Consider the following 15,703-nt stretch of genomic DNA (forward strand, 5'->3'; position numbering starts at 1 on the left):
AATCATCTACTTCAGTTTTGACAATAGAATTTTGGATATTGAAGAATTATATATAATTGATTACATAGAACTTCTTCCACAGTTCTATTCTGAGATATCTTGACTGTCTTGTTAGCTACACATGGCTTTTGCACTTGAAATATATTCTTCTCGAGATCCCTGCATGTATGATTCCCTCCCATCAAGCTCCTCAACTCAGGGTGTCCCTAAATGCGTTTTCCGTTTTTCTTTGTTCGGTGACATATGAATAAAATTCCAACGTGAAGTCTTCCCAACAAACCTTGGTCCTTAGTCATCCATTTCTCTTCCAGGACTATCTTATTCTCACAGTAACATCGTTCTTTTTCACTAATATTTTCCTTTTTGTTTTAATCCATCAGTTGTTCTTTTCTACCATCAAGCTCACACAACTGCCTTCAACTATCCTCTGTAACTAATGCCTTTCTGTTTTTGCTACAGGTTTTTTTTTTTTTTTTCCTGAAGCCTTGTACAATGATTGATGCTGCAAAAAAGAACTTCAGTTACTATGTGGTGCATTGTGTAGTCATTTGTTTTCTTCGTAACGCATAGTGTGAAAGTGGGTTGGCACTTATATTACAGGTTGTTAAATATCTCATTCAGGTCACTGTTGTAAATACGAGCTGTTCTTGCATTGTCTCCCCACCCTAAAGATAGGCAATAAGAATTATTATTTTAAGAACATGCCTTTGGTTACTACCTCATGTATTGTAGTTGATTTTCATGACAGGTGATTGATGCTGGTGGCACTGTGCCTGTCTTTTCATCTCAATTATTTTTGAACAATAAAGGAAGAAAACAATATTCTGCAGAACGGTTTGGACTATGGCAAAGAGCTGAGTGATACATTATCATTTTTATGTGAGCGCTAATAAATGCCATCACAAAGCTTACACTGCTAATAATCTTCTTCGACAACCTTTTTCAAACGTTTTCAAAATCCCTTATAAACTCCAATTGAGTCAGCTTCACAGCATCTTACAAAGATAAGGAGACTTTTGGTTAATTAAAATTACTTCATCAATGAGTCTTACTCTTTAATATTCCATTCTATGACCACACAGACATACAATCCTACATATTTTATTCTCTCAGTCTTACTTCACTAACTCAGACCTGGGCCATGCCTTTTCTCTAAGTCCTGGCTTTAAGCCCTTTGCGTTGACCTGAGACTCTGAATGAACATTTAAACTATTTGCTATTAGGCACCCCAGTCTTCCCAGTCTTGGTCAAACAATGAACTTACAAGTCTATATGCATACTGAATGGCCCTTATCATCTCTAGTCTCTGCTAACAAATCCAGGCTTAGACTTCACATTTCAGGTTGGGGAGTGCTAGTTATTTAATGCTGGATAACAAGTTAGCATAAAACTTACGGTGTAAAACAATTACTTGTTATGTTCATGGACTCTGAAGTGTCAGAAATTTAAACAGGGCATAGCTGGGATGATGTGTCTCTTCCACAGTGTCTGGGGCCTCATCTGGCCCACCTGGAAGATTCCAGGATCGGTGGCTATAATCAGCTGAAAGCTCACGGACTCACGTGTTCGGTGGTAGGGAAAAAGAAATAAAAGTGTACTTAGCAGTTTTACTGTGTGCTAGGAGTTTTACTAAGCAACTCATATTAATTATCTTGTCTAATCCTTACAACAAATGATTGATATGGCCAATATTAACCTTAATTTAGAGATGAGAAGTCTACTATTTCCAAGGTCACTTCTATGTGTTAAAAGATAAACTGAAGCATATTTTTAAAATTTTAAGAGTTTATTTTGAGGAAAAATTAACTTGAATTGGGCAGCATCCAATCTAGCAGACAGCTGTACAAAATGAAAGACGTTCACAGCCAGGAGGGAACAGGAACAAGGAAGTTATACGAGGCGGAAAAAATGGGTCTGTTACTGTAAAACTACTTTCTTTAGGGGATGACAGGAGTCTAGCAGGGAGATTACTTACTTAACTAGTACTGATCAGGCAATTCCTAACTGACTACTTTAAAATTCTATTTCTGGAAGAGCCAAAACTATAATTAAGTTTCAGTTGAGGAAGAGGGTCTTAGCGTAAGGGACTCCATTTTGGGGTCTGGGGTCCTTTTTTATAACATATGAAATAAAGGATGCAACCTCTGCCCTTGGTTTCCCTGTTCAGCTGCTCTTCCCATCACCAATGGCACCTCACTTCATGAATTATACTCTCTTCTAAATCTCTAATTTCATATAGTATTGGTTTCTTCCTTCATCTTCTCTCTCACCAACAGCCTCAGTCCATGCTCTCAAATGATCCTCCTTTAAGATTGTATTAAAAACCTCTATTACAGCACCTACAGCAGTATTTTTTTTCAATTGCTCCTATATAGATTTATTCCTCTAGTCTCTGAATACAACAAGGCCAGATATTATGTCTTGTTCATCTATCATAAAGCCTGAAAAGCAGCTATTGCTCTATCACATCTGTTGAATGAATTTTTAAAGAATCAGACTGAATACAATATTTCTGAATCTTTTTAACATAAACCATCTAAAGGATCTTGCCCATTCTAGTTTTAAACACTTTCAAAGTGACTATACGTGTCTGTTCCCATGTGCATTATGCAGAAGGGTTTAGCACTAATATGACATAGTGATGCAAACGTACCTGGCGGGAGCCCTAGCAACGATGCGCATAATGTCTTTCAGATTTAAAGTAATAATAAAACCTGAACATCAATGCTTTTAATAGTGTCAAAATGGAAGTAGAAAGCTTTGAAATTAAGCTGGTTTAAAATACTGCTAGCAATTTGTAAATGTTTCAGCCCACTGGGCATGCCTGTTGGAAAAAAATATATTGTATTTATTTTAACTCATATTTTATTGACATTGAATTGTACCTGGAGGTTATTTCCTCATTTGTGTGTGTGTGTATATAAGGATAGTTCCTTTCCCACTCAGTGTTTAAATAAACAATATTATCCTTCCATGCAAAAACACAATTCTATTGTTAATGCCATACATACTTTGGTTTAAAGGTAGTACGTAATATTCTGTATTTTACTAATCAACCCATATTTGTAATTTTTAGTTAAAAGGTATCAATACTATTTAATGAAAAAGAAAAGAAACTTTCTACTTTAAGCTCTAAAAGAAAACAAATTTCAAAGTCATTTAAAGTCTTAAGAAACCTAACAGTATGACAATACAGAACTGAAAGTTCAGATTAACATGATTTTACTTAAAAGAAATTTCCCAAATGATTAAAGAGACGTAGTACATGCCAGAATAATGATAGCCCACTAAATTTACTTTTTTACAATACTACCCAATGGTCATAGTACAACCTTTCAGAATCCTCTGAAATATGCAATGTTGTCAGATGTGCGGCCTCACGAACTCAGAGGAACACAGCCAGACATTATTCCACAGTTATACAATGTGTTTACGTCACCAGGCAAAACCAAGATCAAAGCCTCATACGACGTGAGGTGGGCATGTGTTTCCACAAATTTGGACACAGAAACCACTGACAGGATAGTTCAGGGCACTGCTATTTCCTGATCTCCACTGACCCATGTTTGAGTTGGCTGGACAGACAGATCCCTGAAGGTTGCACCAGGTTAATCCTCTGCCAAAATGTTACAAAAATATAATAATAACCAGGCTGTGAAAGCAACTACCTAGGAATGACTTCAGACTGGATTCTGGAAGCCGTACAGATGGACGGAAAAGAATAAGAAGCAAGGTCAGCTCCCAGCTGGAACTAAAGTTACAACCAGACTTACAGGCAGAATGTAGTGTTTCCCCAGGCACCTTGGAGTCTGATTAGGCTGAAAAGCTATGCAACTCATTGGTCCCTCGGTCAAAAGGAAATTGCCAGATTTCATGGCAGCTATAAAATACCACTGCACAAATTATATCTCACAGATTTGCATCTTGAGAAAGTGTACATAGTTTGAAATGTAAAAACAGTCTGACATATTTGAAAGCAATTTGTCCAATTATGGTTTGAACGACACTTATTGCAGGGGAGGGGAGAAAGGAAGAAAAACCTGTTTTTGAGGGGGTGTATTTTACTCTCCTGATGAGTTTTGGTTTTCTTCATTGTCAAGAAAGCATGAAAGAACAAATAAGGAACTCAACACAATCTATTAGCCACTTACTGCGGAATACTACATACATCATGCAAGAAAAGTGCTTGTTTTTGCTTTGAGTGATTTAGAATTATATACTGTGCATAACATAAGCAATTAATATTGAGAGAAATGGTAAATATTATAAATCTATCTTGTATAAATAACTGAAGACGTAATATCTAGTTGAGTCATACCCATGCCAAATCCTTGCCTTGGAAAGTCCGTTGCTCTCATTTACAATTAGTAGAAGTGTTTTCCCCATATTCCATGGCCTCTCTTTCCTTACTCCTTCCTAAAGCCTAGTGATCTTCCATTATTCCAAAGACCCATTCCATCAGATAAGGCGGGAGGCTTCATTCTATATGTACAGCTGGCCTCACCATCACATAATTTTGCAGTGCTCCATCTGCTGGCTACATTCGGAGAACCACGAGGCAACTAACTGGAAACTGCCTTGGTGTCAGCTTCACGTAGTGCTTTTTTAGAATCTGTGTGCACACCTGAGTGCTTGTGAAAATCCACCTTACTATCGGCAGCCACAAAAGCTCCTTAGCTCCTTATCGGAGAAGGGCTGAACAAAGGGGCATCCCCTGGTTTAATGGCAGATACTTACTTCTCTTCTTTAAGAATGCTTATGTCAAAAATAGAAATATAAAACAGAAACAGACTCATAGACATAGAATACAAACTTGTGGTTGCCAAGGGGGTGGGGGGTGGGAAGGGACAGACTGGGATTTTAAAATGCAGAACAGATAAACAAGATTATACTGTATAGCACAGGGAAATATATACAAGATCTTGTGACATCTTACAGTGAAAAATAAATGTGACAATGAATATATATATGTTCATGTATAACTGAAAAATTGTGCTCTACACTAGAATTTGACACAACATTGTAAAATGACTATTACTCAATTAAAAAAAAGTAAAAAAAAATAAATAAATAAAGAATGCTTATGTCACGGCATCAGTGACTTGTTAACACAAACACCTTTCCAGAAGTGTCAGGTTGAGTCGTGTAACTCTAGGAAAACATTGTTTCCAAGACTTCTGATTACAGATGTTTTTATAGCTGCATTTCTTTTCTTTGATTTTTATTAAAGTCTATGCATGTTCTTTTATGCATTTAAAAGAATTAGTCTGGAATGGGTCCATTGATTTCATCACACCAACAAAGAAGTTGATGGCTGGGAAACAATTACAATTATATATATATTAGGCCTTCTAGGGATAGGGAAACAAAGCTCCCATAAGGAATTTTAGACGGTTTTCAAATCTAGACTCTTTCCCAAGGGATGAATGTGACACTCACATAATGAATTACTGGGTTTGGGTGCTCAGTGCTTCCTAGGTAACCAATCCACATAGTGGTGTAAAGGAAAGGACGCTGGAATTGGAGTCAGAAAACATGAGTTTTCCAGTTTTCAACTTGCCTCTAAAAATAATCAATTTGTAAAATCTTTACTGTGTAACTGGGGGTGTATGCGGCAATTTGCACGTATGACAGGAGAACCTTTCAAACTATTATTTGTAATAATGCTGCTTCTGTTCCTGAAGGACTTCTGTCATACTTTGGACATATCCTTACCCTGGCCCATATTTTATGAAAAGGGGACTGCTTTTGACATCAGTTAGGGTTTGCAAATACCCAAGGTTTCCTTTTTCATCATGTGGCAAGAAGTCTTTTTTTTTTTTATTATTGAAGTATAGTTGATATAAAATATCACTTTTGGGTGTACATCAGAGTGTTTTGACATTTATATAAACACGTACACTATGAAATGATCTCCAGATTAGTCTAGTAAGTATCTGTCAGCATACGAAGTTATCACAACATTGCCAAATATATTCCCTATGCTGTACATTACGTCCCCATAACTTATTTACTGTATGATGCAAATTTCATATCTCTTAATCCACTTTACTTTTTTTGACCATTCTTTCACCCCTTCCCAACCAGTTTATTTTCTGTAACTCTGAGTCTGTTTATGTTTTATTTTGTTTGTTTTTTAGATTACACACATAAGTGAAATTATATCATAGTTGTCCTTCTCTGCAAGGCTTACTTCACTTAGCATAGTACCCTCAAGATCCATCCATGCTGTTCCAAGTGCTAACATTTCATCCTTTTTTATGACCAACATATCATGGTGTGCATACATATAAATGCACACATATATATGACAACTTCTTTATCCGTTTATCTGTTGATGGACAATTGGACGTGGCTGCTTCCATATCTTGGTTATTAAATACATAATGTTGCAATGAACACAGGGGTGCATATATTTCTTCAAATTAATATCTTTGTTTTCTTCAGCTAGATACCCAGGAGTACAACTGCTGCCAAAAATTTAACTGGCAATTATATATATATGCATAATATACTGTTAAATAAAGAATATACTGCAATATTATAATCTAAGTAGATATATATAATAAAATGTATAATTATTATTATAACATATAATAATATAATATATAGTATTTATATGAGAGAGAGAGAGAGATGGAGCTATAGAAACAGTAATTACTGTCCAGAAATATATTGTCAGTTTGAATATCTGAATTCCCTTTACAGCCTGGGGGGGAAATGGGGTACTCTAAGACTCAGCCTTAATGTATTTACTCAAAGAAGACTTCTCAGACCTTCTAGAACTCCTAAAGGGGGTGACAGCTCCAGATTTCACTTCTGCTGTCCTCTTTATCTCCCATTCCCCATCCTCAAATAGATGTTGTTGAATCTTTCCTGCCCAAGCAGCGGTAAGGACCACAAGAGCAGAGGGCGTGGCTGCCTTGCTCAGTGCTCGGCCCCAGTACTTCCTGTAATGTCTGGCTCAGCAAACACAGTAAAGGTTTGGTGAACTGGTGCCTGACTAAGGCATGTCTCGGGCAGCATGGAGATGCAGAGAAGGAGCACTCTGCATTCCAATTAAGAATTTTGCAGTCTTGGTGAAGAAAAAAAAAGTTGCTAAAAAAAAAAAAAGTAAGCTAAAAGCTATGTACCTAGTTAAGGTCCACTTCGTATCCTACCCCACAGTTAGGGAGGAAAAAATTCCAATAGGTCAGAGAAAAAAGAAATAAATGCCCCGTGACATAACTACAGTGCCAACATTTGGAGAGTATGTTGGTAAAACTGTATGCAATTAGAATGTCTCACGGCATCAAATCTCAGGAAATACTTGTTGACATTTTTTTCACTCAAAAAGTTTTATACTACTCTTTGCAGTGGCAAAAGAAAATTTCTCTAAGTGTACCAAACAGTGTCCAGAAATATCAGTCCAGAGGAAATGTGATGTCCTCTATGATCTAGGCAAAAACCTCAATGACCTTCAGCTAGTACTTTGGGGGAAAAAAACTTGTGTAAATGCATCCTCTCCCATCTATGGTTGTAAAGTGCCGAGTGACTTTTCCTCTTATGCTCACAAGCATTAATGAACTAGGGAGAAACACAAAAAATATTCATAAGTACCCTCCCCTGAAAATTGTCAATATAAAGCTATTTCTGGTGCTCAAGCTTTGATATATAATCAGGATTCCCTGATACCAAATGTGCTGAGTGACAGCAGCAGTTTCTGGGCCTCATTCTCACAGCATTTGATCAACATCATCTCTAAAAAGTGACCTTTCCCCTGTACAACTGCCGTGTCTTTCAATCTGCAAACAGAATTCATCGATTCAGCAAAAGTGCACTGAATGCTTTCTATGTACCAGGCATTCTGTTAAGCCTTGGAATTAAAAAAAAAAAAATGAATAAGGCAAGGTCAGGGCTATATCACCCAGAAAGACATATAAATATATAATTGTAAAACAACATGAGACATTTGTGGCATGTGAGGGATAGCAGCAATATAAAGAGAGATGCTTTCTCAAAGAGGGTCTTTAGTTTTCTGCTTCCATAAGTACTTCTAAAATGATGTAGTTGTTTTTTATGAGAAAAAAAGATACGATTTTCCTTATGTTGTTTGCCTTATTCATGAAGAAAACTTCATGCACACTCAAAGGATTTGTAACTCTCTTCTCTAACACTCGGGGCTTGGAAATGTACTTCCACACTGGCAACCTGGACCAGAGCAGGTGTTCAGCTCCCTTCTCCTGAGGATGCTGAGAACTGGATACAGTGATGTAGCGCCCTTCTTCTGATGAAACTTGCTCTGATTCATGCCAGGCTGCTGTCAGCTTCACTGTTTGTTCTATTTCGGCTCCACTTTTATGAGTCTAAGACAACCTATGAAAAGTCAGAGCTGTCATTATGAGCTACTTCCTTTGAAATCCCTCTCATGGGTGCTCCTCCTGGTCTCTGGATGTGGGCTACACACTCAGGTCCTCCTTTCCTACTTTCTGTTTCTGTGGATGACTTCTGCCGTGATTTCTAATGTGTAATCTCCAAAAGACGCTGATCCTCTGATCACACTGTGTACTCCTCAGGTCACAGGAGACTAAAAACAAAACAAAACAGGAAAAGGAAAAGTGCCTCCAATGACAGGAAGTAGTATGTTCACCATCATTTAGGTATAGATATTGGTCTTCTGGAAATAGGAAGAAGTTCAATAAGAGTAAACAACTGTATTGATGGCTGCCTTAATGTTGACCATAGTGACCAGATGTGTGTACAAATGCTTTAAGCTCTATACATGGACATAATAATACAAGCATCATGAGAGCCATTGTGAACATCAGATGAGAAACTCTATATACAGTGCCACTTATAAAGATGCTATTCTTTTTATTTCTTTTGAATCTGTGAAAGACAATATACTACTACAGTACTGTCACGATGTTACAGCCGGTTACTCTTTTTTTTTCAATTTGACTTCCACTTGTGATTCGGAATTCCCTTAACGACTTAATGGTTTCATGGTCACACATTAATTTCACTACCTTTCTAATTATAGTTTAAATTTGTACTTATTTAAGATGAAAAATAAGTTAACCCAAAAGTGAGAACCTTTACTTTCTGGCCATAAGAAGACTTCACTTGAGAACACAGTAAGAATAGGAACTTGGGTCATTCCTTTACTTTGTCTATTTCTCTATTACCTATTTTTCCTGAACTTCATAGCCTGACCTACTCTCCCTACACACTCACCCCATTCCCTCAGTCTCCTTTTGGTTTTCCAGATCTCCCATGATGCAATGCCTCATTATGTGTCTTTCCAACAGAAAATCACAACCTGCTCTGCACTTTTATTCCTTCCACCATGGACTACTGATTCATTCATCTATGCACTTAGTAGCTACTACAAGTCAGACACTATTCAGTGCTAGGGACAAAACCAAAGCCTCGGCCCTCCTGAAACACATTTTAGTGGAGGAGAATGACAGTAAACAAAAGAACAAAATCATTAAACACGATCAGGTACTGCTAGATGCTATAAGCAAGAGCAACACTTGGTGAGTGGGATATATTAGGAGCTAAGAGAGTGACAGTTTATCATAGAATATTCCTTTTTAACATACACATTTGTAACTTCATATATACGTGACCACAACCAGATTTTCAACGTAGTGAATGCAACTCTCATGAACTACGGTATGTTCTCACCTTAGTGCAAAAGCTGGCTTGAGTCTAAGATAGCACAGGCCTTAGTAAAAATATGTTCACATTTTACACCCACTTAAACGTCTAATTATTAACAAAAGATGTATATAACCAAGCTATTAATTTTAAATGGTGCAATTAGTTCTTGCCTTGGGAAAAAAAAACACCTTAGATTCTTAGAAAAAATGGTATTTTAATGTTTAATAAAATTTTAAATTTATCTAGCATTGTTTTAATTTGGTTAAGATGAGAAGGAACCCAATTTTCAAAGTTTTGAAATCCTAATTAACTATTTCAAAGTCTAACCATCTAAATGTAAGTTAAAAAATGAGTTTAATTTTTATAATAATTAGTTCAAGCCTGATAAGCTTTTTGATGTACGTAATTGTAATGATGAATGCTCTACAGCATTTGCAGGCAGTGCTATAGAATTTTTACCTACATTCTAACATTGGGTATCAGTTCAATTTAAAGTTTGTTCAGAAGAAGGAAGAGGAAGAGGAGGAAGGGGAGGAGGAGGAGGAAGGGAAGGAGGATGAGGAGAAGGGGAAGAAAAATAACAGCCCCAAGTTAGAACCACTTGCCCCCAGGACAACAAATTAATCGCAAGACTTAATTATGGTTTCAAACTCTCCCAGGAATGAAATTTCTGGAATTTCTGGGTCAGCTCTAGTGAGGTAAGACTAAAACAACCTTACCTGAAACAACCCTTTCTTCTCTTCTGCTAATCATCTCACTGTCCTGCCTCATTTCTATAAAAGCTTCCAATTTTCTACAGCTCCTCAGAGTACCTTTCTGTTTACCAGGTGGGATGCTGTTTGATTCATGAATCATTGAATAAAATCAATTAGATGTTCAAATTTACTTAGTTGAATTTTGGTTTTTTTTTGTTTTTTTAACAGATTTGGTGGCAGCAGTGGGATCAAAGAAGACTTCTGACAGCTTTGAGCACAACAAGAAACACACCTGTAGCACCCTGTGAACCCAGCGAGTTCTCCGTCTAAGTTCATTACCCTGGAAAGATAATGCCCTTATCTGTATCTGTAGGGCCATTACTAAGGGGGATAAGCTTTCAGATTTCTGAATTTAACATCAAAGATTCTGATCTATCCGTAACTGTCTAGATCAAATTTGCCCCCACTCACTCAGAGAGCCCGCCAACAGCACACAGCTTTGAAAGCTACTTAGGATGGCCCCTTACTTCAGGCGAGGCAATTCTCTTCCTGCGTGTGTTCAAAGTCTGACTGACTCCTGGCTTGAACGCATGAGCATGGCAATCCCTGTGAATAAATTCATTCCCTGGTTAGGGATGTTGCCAGGGAACAGGTTCTTGTCTAGTGCAGGAAAGAGTTCAAGAGAAAGCACAGTCAAGTGAAAGTAAGTTTACTCAGGGAGGCAGACACTCCACAGACAGAGTGCGGTCTCTCTCACTCAGAAGGGAGAGTGGCACAGGAAATACACATTTCATAGGCAGAATGCAGGCCATTTCAAAAGGTGAGAGGGCGAGAGGCCATGAGGTGTGGGGTGTTCAGTTTAAAGTAAAAGTAGATACCTACTCCACAGATAGAGTGCAGACCATCTCAGAAGGCAAGAGAGAGAGTGACCATGAGGCACAAGGTTGTTCGTTTTTATGAGCTCAGGAACTGTGAATGCTAACAAGTAGGAGGATCATTCCAACTATGTTGGGGAAGGGGCATAGATTTCCAGGAATTGGGCTCATGCCCAATTTTTGGCCTTTTAAGGTCAGTCTGGGAACTGTCATGGCGTCTGTGGGTGCCAGGAGGCTCAAGGTCTACCGGAAGTCAAATCTTCCGCCATCTTAGTTCTAGCCAGTTTGTCCTGTCCTCAGTTGCTGTGTCCTTCCTTCAGTGCCCTGCCCCCTTCCCTCCTGTCTCAGGAGTAGATACAAATGAGAATATGATCAGACACTTCACATTAGCTCTTGAAGACATTGCAGAGTCCATTGGTAAGATATTAGCTGCCCGATAAAGATCCTTAGACTCTTTGGCCAAGGCTGTTCTTGGGTAATAGTATAGCCCTGGATTAGCTTTTAGCTCAGCAAAGAGGTGTCTGTACCATGGCCAGTGCCACATGCTGTACCTAAATTGATATTTCTGAGGAAGCTGAAACTCAGCTTTGTAAGATCACTGAGAGAGCCAGTTGGCTTAAAAGGGTTACTCCTTCAATGGGTCTTTTTAAAACTGGGGTGCATCTTGAGGATCATGGCTCCAACATACATGCCAAACATTGGGAATTATCTTGCTAATAATCCCCTAGCACATTATATTTTCTCAAGAGCTTTAAAAGCATGTTCACAGCCACCAAGCATCAAGAAAATGACCTCCCTAAGACTGGAATGTCAGAAAAGATTCAAAGAGAATAACTGATTTAAGGATTATGAACCTGAAACTCTTACCTGTGAATGTTACAGGTATAATAGGCAAAAAACATCATGACCTATGGATACTACACTGAACAGCAACAAAGCTGCAGGAACCACAGAGCGGAAGCTGAGGGTGTGTGTTTAATTTTGATCACATCTTTCAGTTAGGCTGAGAATTTGGTCCAAAGGAGGAAATTGTTAAAATAAAAATAATATAAAATAGAAGAAGAAAAAAGAAACAACAGTCCCAAGGTCAAGTCACTCACCCCCAAGACAGCAAATCAAGACTTAACTGAAATTTCAACCTCTCCCAGGAATGGAATTTCTGGAACTTCCTGGTCAGCATTAGTGAAGTAACCTTGCTTGAAACAATTCTTTCTTTCCTTTTGTTAATAGTCTCCTTGTCCTGCCATGTTTATAAAAGCCCTTCATTTTTGTACAGTTTCTGGGAGTGCCTTTCTGTTTACTAGATGGGATGCTCTGTAATCCATGAATGACTAAGGCCAATTAGATTTCAAATTGTACTTGGTTGAATTTTGGTTTTTAATAGCATTTGTATTTGTCTGTCTCTTGGTTTGTTGACATTTGCCAGGAACTAGAACAGAAATTAGGATAAGGATTTCATTTAAAAGATGTTTGTACTAACAAACATACCTGGCACCTACACTTTGGCTTCTACATTCCATTTCCCACCCAAAGGAACCAGAGATATTTGAAGAAATGGCTAAGTTTAGGACAAAGCTAGAGAAGGTAAACTGGACAGAAAGTAACAAAGTATACACACACACACACTCCACATTTTTGAAGGCAAGATGCAAGTACATAGAAGCCATCTTGAAGAGGCTCTCACTGACTAAATCTAGGAAAATGTAAGCACACAGCAAAATATATTAATGGTTTACAATCTACTTTCTAATAATAAACAGAAAAAAATATGGACTTAGAAAAATCACCATTTAGAGCCCATATTAAATGGGAACTGTCATGGTGCCTGCAGATGTGCCATGAGGCTCTATGGGAAGTCGAATCTTCCACCATCTTGGTTCCGACGAGTTTGTCCTATCCTCAGTTGCTGTGTCCCATACTAATTACTACTAAAAATGAATTCAGACATGAATTATTAATAGCTGCCATATCTGAGGAGGGGACGAATTTGAAAATTAATAGCATATCTATATAGTCTCAAAATATCTACACATAAATTTCTTTTATCAAGGCTACCCTACTCACTGGAAGAAAATGTATTTCTTATATTCCTCCAAAAGTATAAGATTTAAAAGAGTCATTAAATGTAAGATAATCAAATTTTGCATATGGCTGTTACTACATTTAACATGCTAAAGAGCGAATAAATATCAGATGCATAAAAAGATACACATTTTACAACAGAGCAGGAAAATACATATATAATAATAAGAAAGAAATTGATTACATTAAATATAGTCTTGCTAACAAAATCTTGCCTTCAATTCCAAGGTTTCTAGTTATGTAAAAAGAATCATATGGACCTCATTACATTTAGTCAAATTGTCTAAACAGTTGGAAATGCAAGGCTAATGCAACCAATAAGTTGTCTCTTTATATAGAAACTTTCTACAGTAAACCTGCTATTTCCATCTTTACTGGTTTCATAGTAATTAGGTCCAGTTTAACCAGGAATGGTATTCAGAAGGCTATTTGACGTTGATAGGCAAATTCATAGCACTATTCTGGTTCTCCTCCTACCCTTTTGTTGTCTGTTTCTTAGTCAGTCTCACCTTCCTCCTCCTTACCTCTAAATGGGAGAAAATCTCAACACTATCCCAGCCCTTCTTTTCTTCTCATTTTATTACTCTAGTCTCCTCATTATTCATTATTATTCATACACACGACTTCAGTTACCACCTACATGGGGATGACTCATAACATTTTCATCAACATGCCAGTTGTCTTTTCTGAGATCCAATCTTGTGGGTACAGTTGCCTATGTAACAATTCTCCTTGGATCTTGCAAACGGATCTCAATGTCTAATTCCCCCTCACACCAGCTCTTCTCAAAGTGCCCTTACCCCTGTGATTGGTACCATGTTCATCTTCATCTTCACCACTCCATCAGTTGCACCCATCAGTTGCTGTCTCTACTATTAAACAGCTTTCTGATTGGATTGCTCTTACCCACCTGGGCCCCTCTTAATTCCATTCTGCACACTGAAGCAAGAAATACAATCCTCCACTCCTGATTAAAATGCTCTCAGGACGAAGTGGTTCTTATTCCTACCCCTCTCTCCTTGATCCTCTTTTATTTTTCAACCTTTGTTACTCTAAATTTCAGATGCTTTGCTTGTCAGTCAATTCTACATAATTCCAAGCTCCTTTCTCACATGGAGCCTTTTCATAGGCAGCTCTTTCTTAATGAAATTCCTCCCTGTAATGAGCCTTCAAATCTTAGCCTAAGCTTTATGTACTCATGTGAGGGATCCCTCCCTGACTCCCTTAATGTGATATTCAACACATTAGATTCTCCAAGCACTGTGTGCCTTCCCTTTACAGAAATCACAAAATCAATTTAACATATGTGATGATTTGACTGTCTTCTTTCAACTCTAGATTCTAAGCTCCCTGAGAGCAGAGAAATGTTTAGTTTAATCACTAGTGTGCCTTCTTACCCAACAGGGTGCTTAGCGCATGTCAGGCACTCAATAAATGTCTACAGAGTAAACAAATGATTGAATGATCCACCTCTCCTTCCTGAGCCGTCAACTTCATTTATATCTTATTAGAACGAGGCCCAAACTGAGAGATTATACGGAGACTGGAGGGACGTCTGGCAGAAAGACTGCCGCTAAGGGCACTGAGCCACACTGAATTGAAAAACCATCACATTTTATTTCCACAAAGGATAACATCCCCCAAGATTCTCCTTTTTACAAGTGAGGAAATTGCAAGGCGCCAGCCTAGCTGCTAGGAGGGCAATCATAATAAGATTTGCTTTCAGAAAATCTGTCATAATTTAAAATAGGATAGGCACTGTGCTAAGTGTTTATGTGCATAATATGATTGAATTCTCCTAACCAATTAAAATTAATCTAATTTCACAGATAAGGAAACTATGGCTCACAGGGTTAAACGACCAGCCTCTGTTACACAGCCATTCGACTACACCTAGCTTCGGTTCCCCGGGCTCCCAAACCCTGTTCTTTCAATTCCACTAAAATAGTATTTCTATTCATGTCATTCATCTCTGTTCTCTCCAGGTGTCTCCTAAAATATAAACCCATTTAAACACATTGTCTCATTCAGACATTACATTTCTCACCACCCCTACATCGAGATCTTCCTCTCATTTCTACTCTCTCTCAGCTGTTCAAGTTGTGCCCTCTGGAACGCAATTCCATTACAAAACACTCTTATGGCATTTACCTTTTCATAGCACCCTGATTCACCGAAACTGGAGTTTGGCCAGTGGCTATTCCTGTAATCTGCAGTCTAGGGAGTGGGGCCTTCTCTTCCCCCACTTAAGGACGAAAGTGTGTGTGTGTGTGTGTGTGTGTGTGTGTGTCTGTGCCTGTGTGTGTCTGTGTGTGTGTGTGTCTGTGTGTGTGTGTCTGTGTGTGTGTGTGTGTCTGTGTATGGAGCGGGGGTGCAGAGTGCAGAGGGAGAGGGAAAAGGAGA

This window comes from Camelus dromedarius, chromosome 32 (assembly GCF_036321535.1).
Source record: "Camelus dromedarius isolate mCamDro1 chromosome 32, mCamDro1.pat, whole genome shotgun sequence".
Lineage (NCBI taxonomy): Eukaryota > Metazoa > Chordata > Mammalia > Artiodactyla > Camelidae > Camelus > Camelus dromedarius.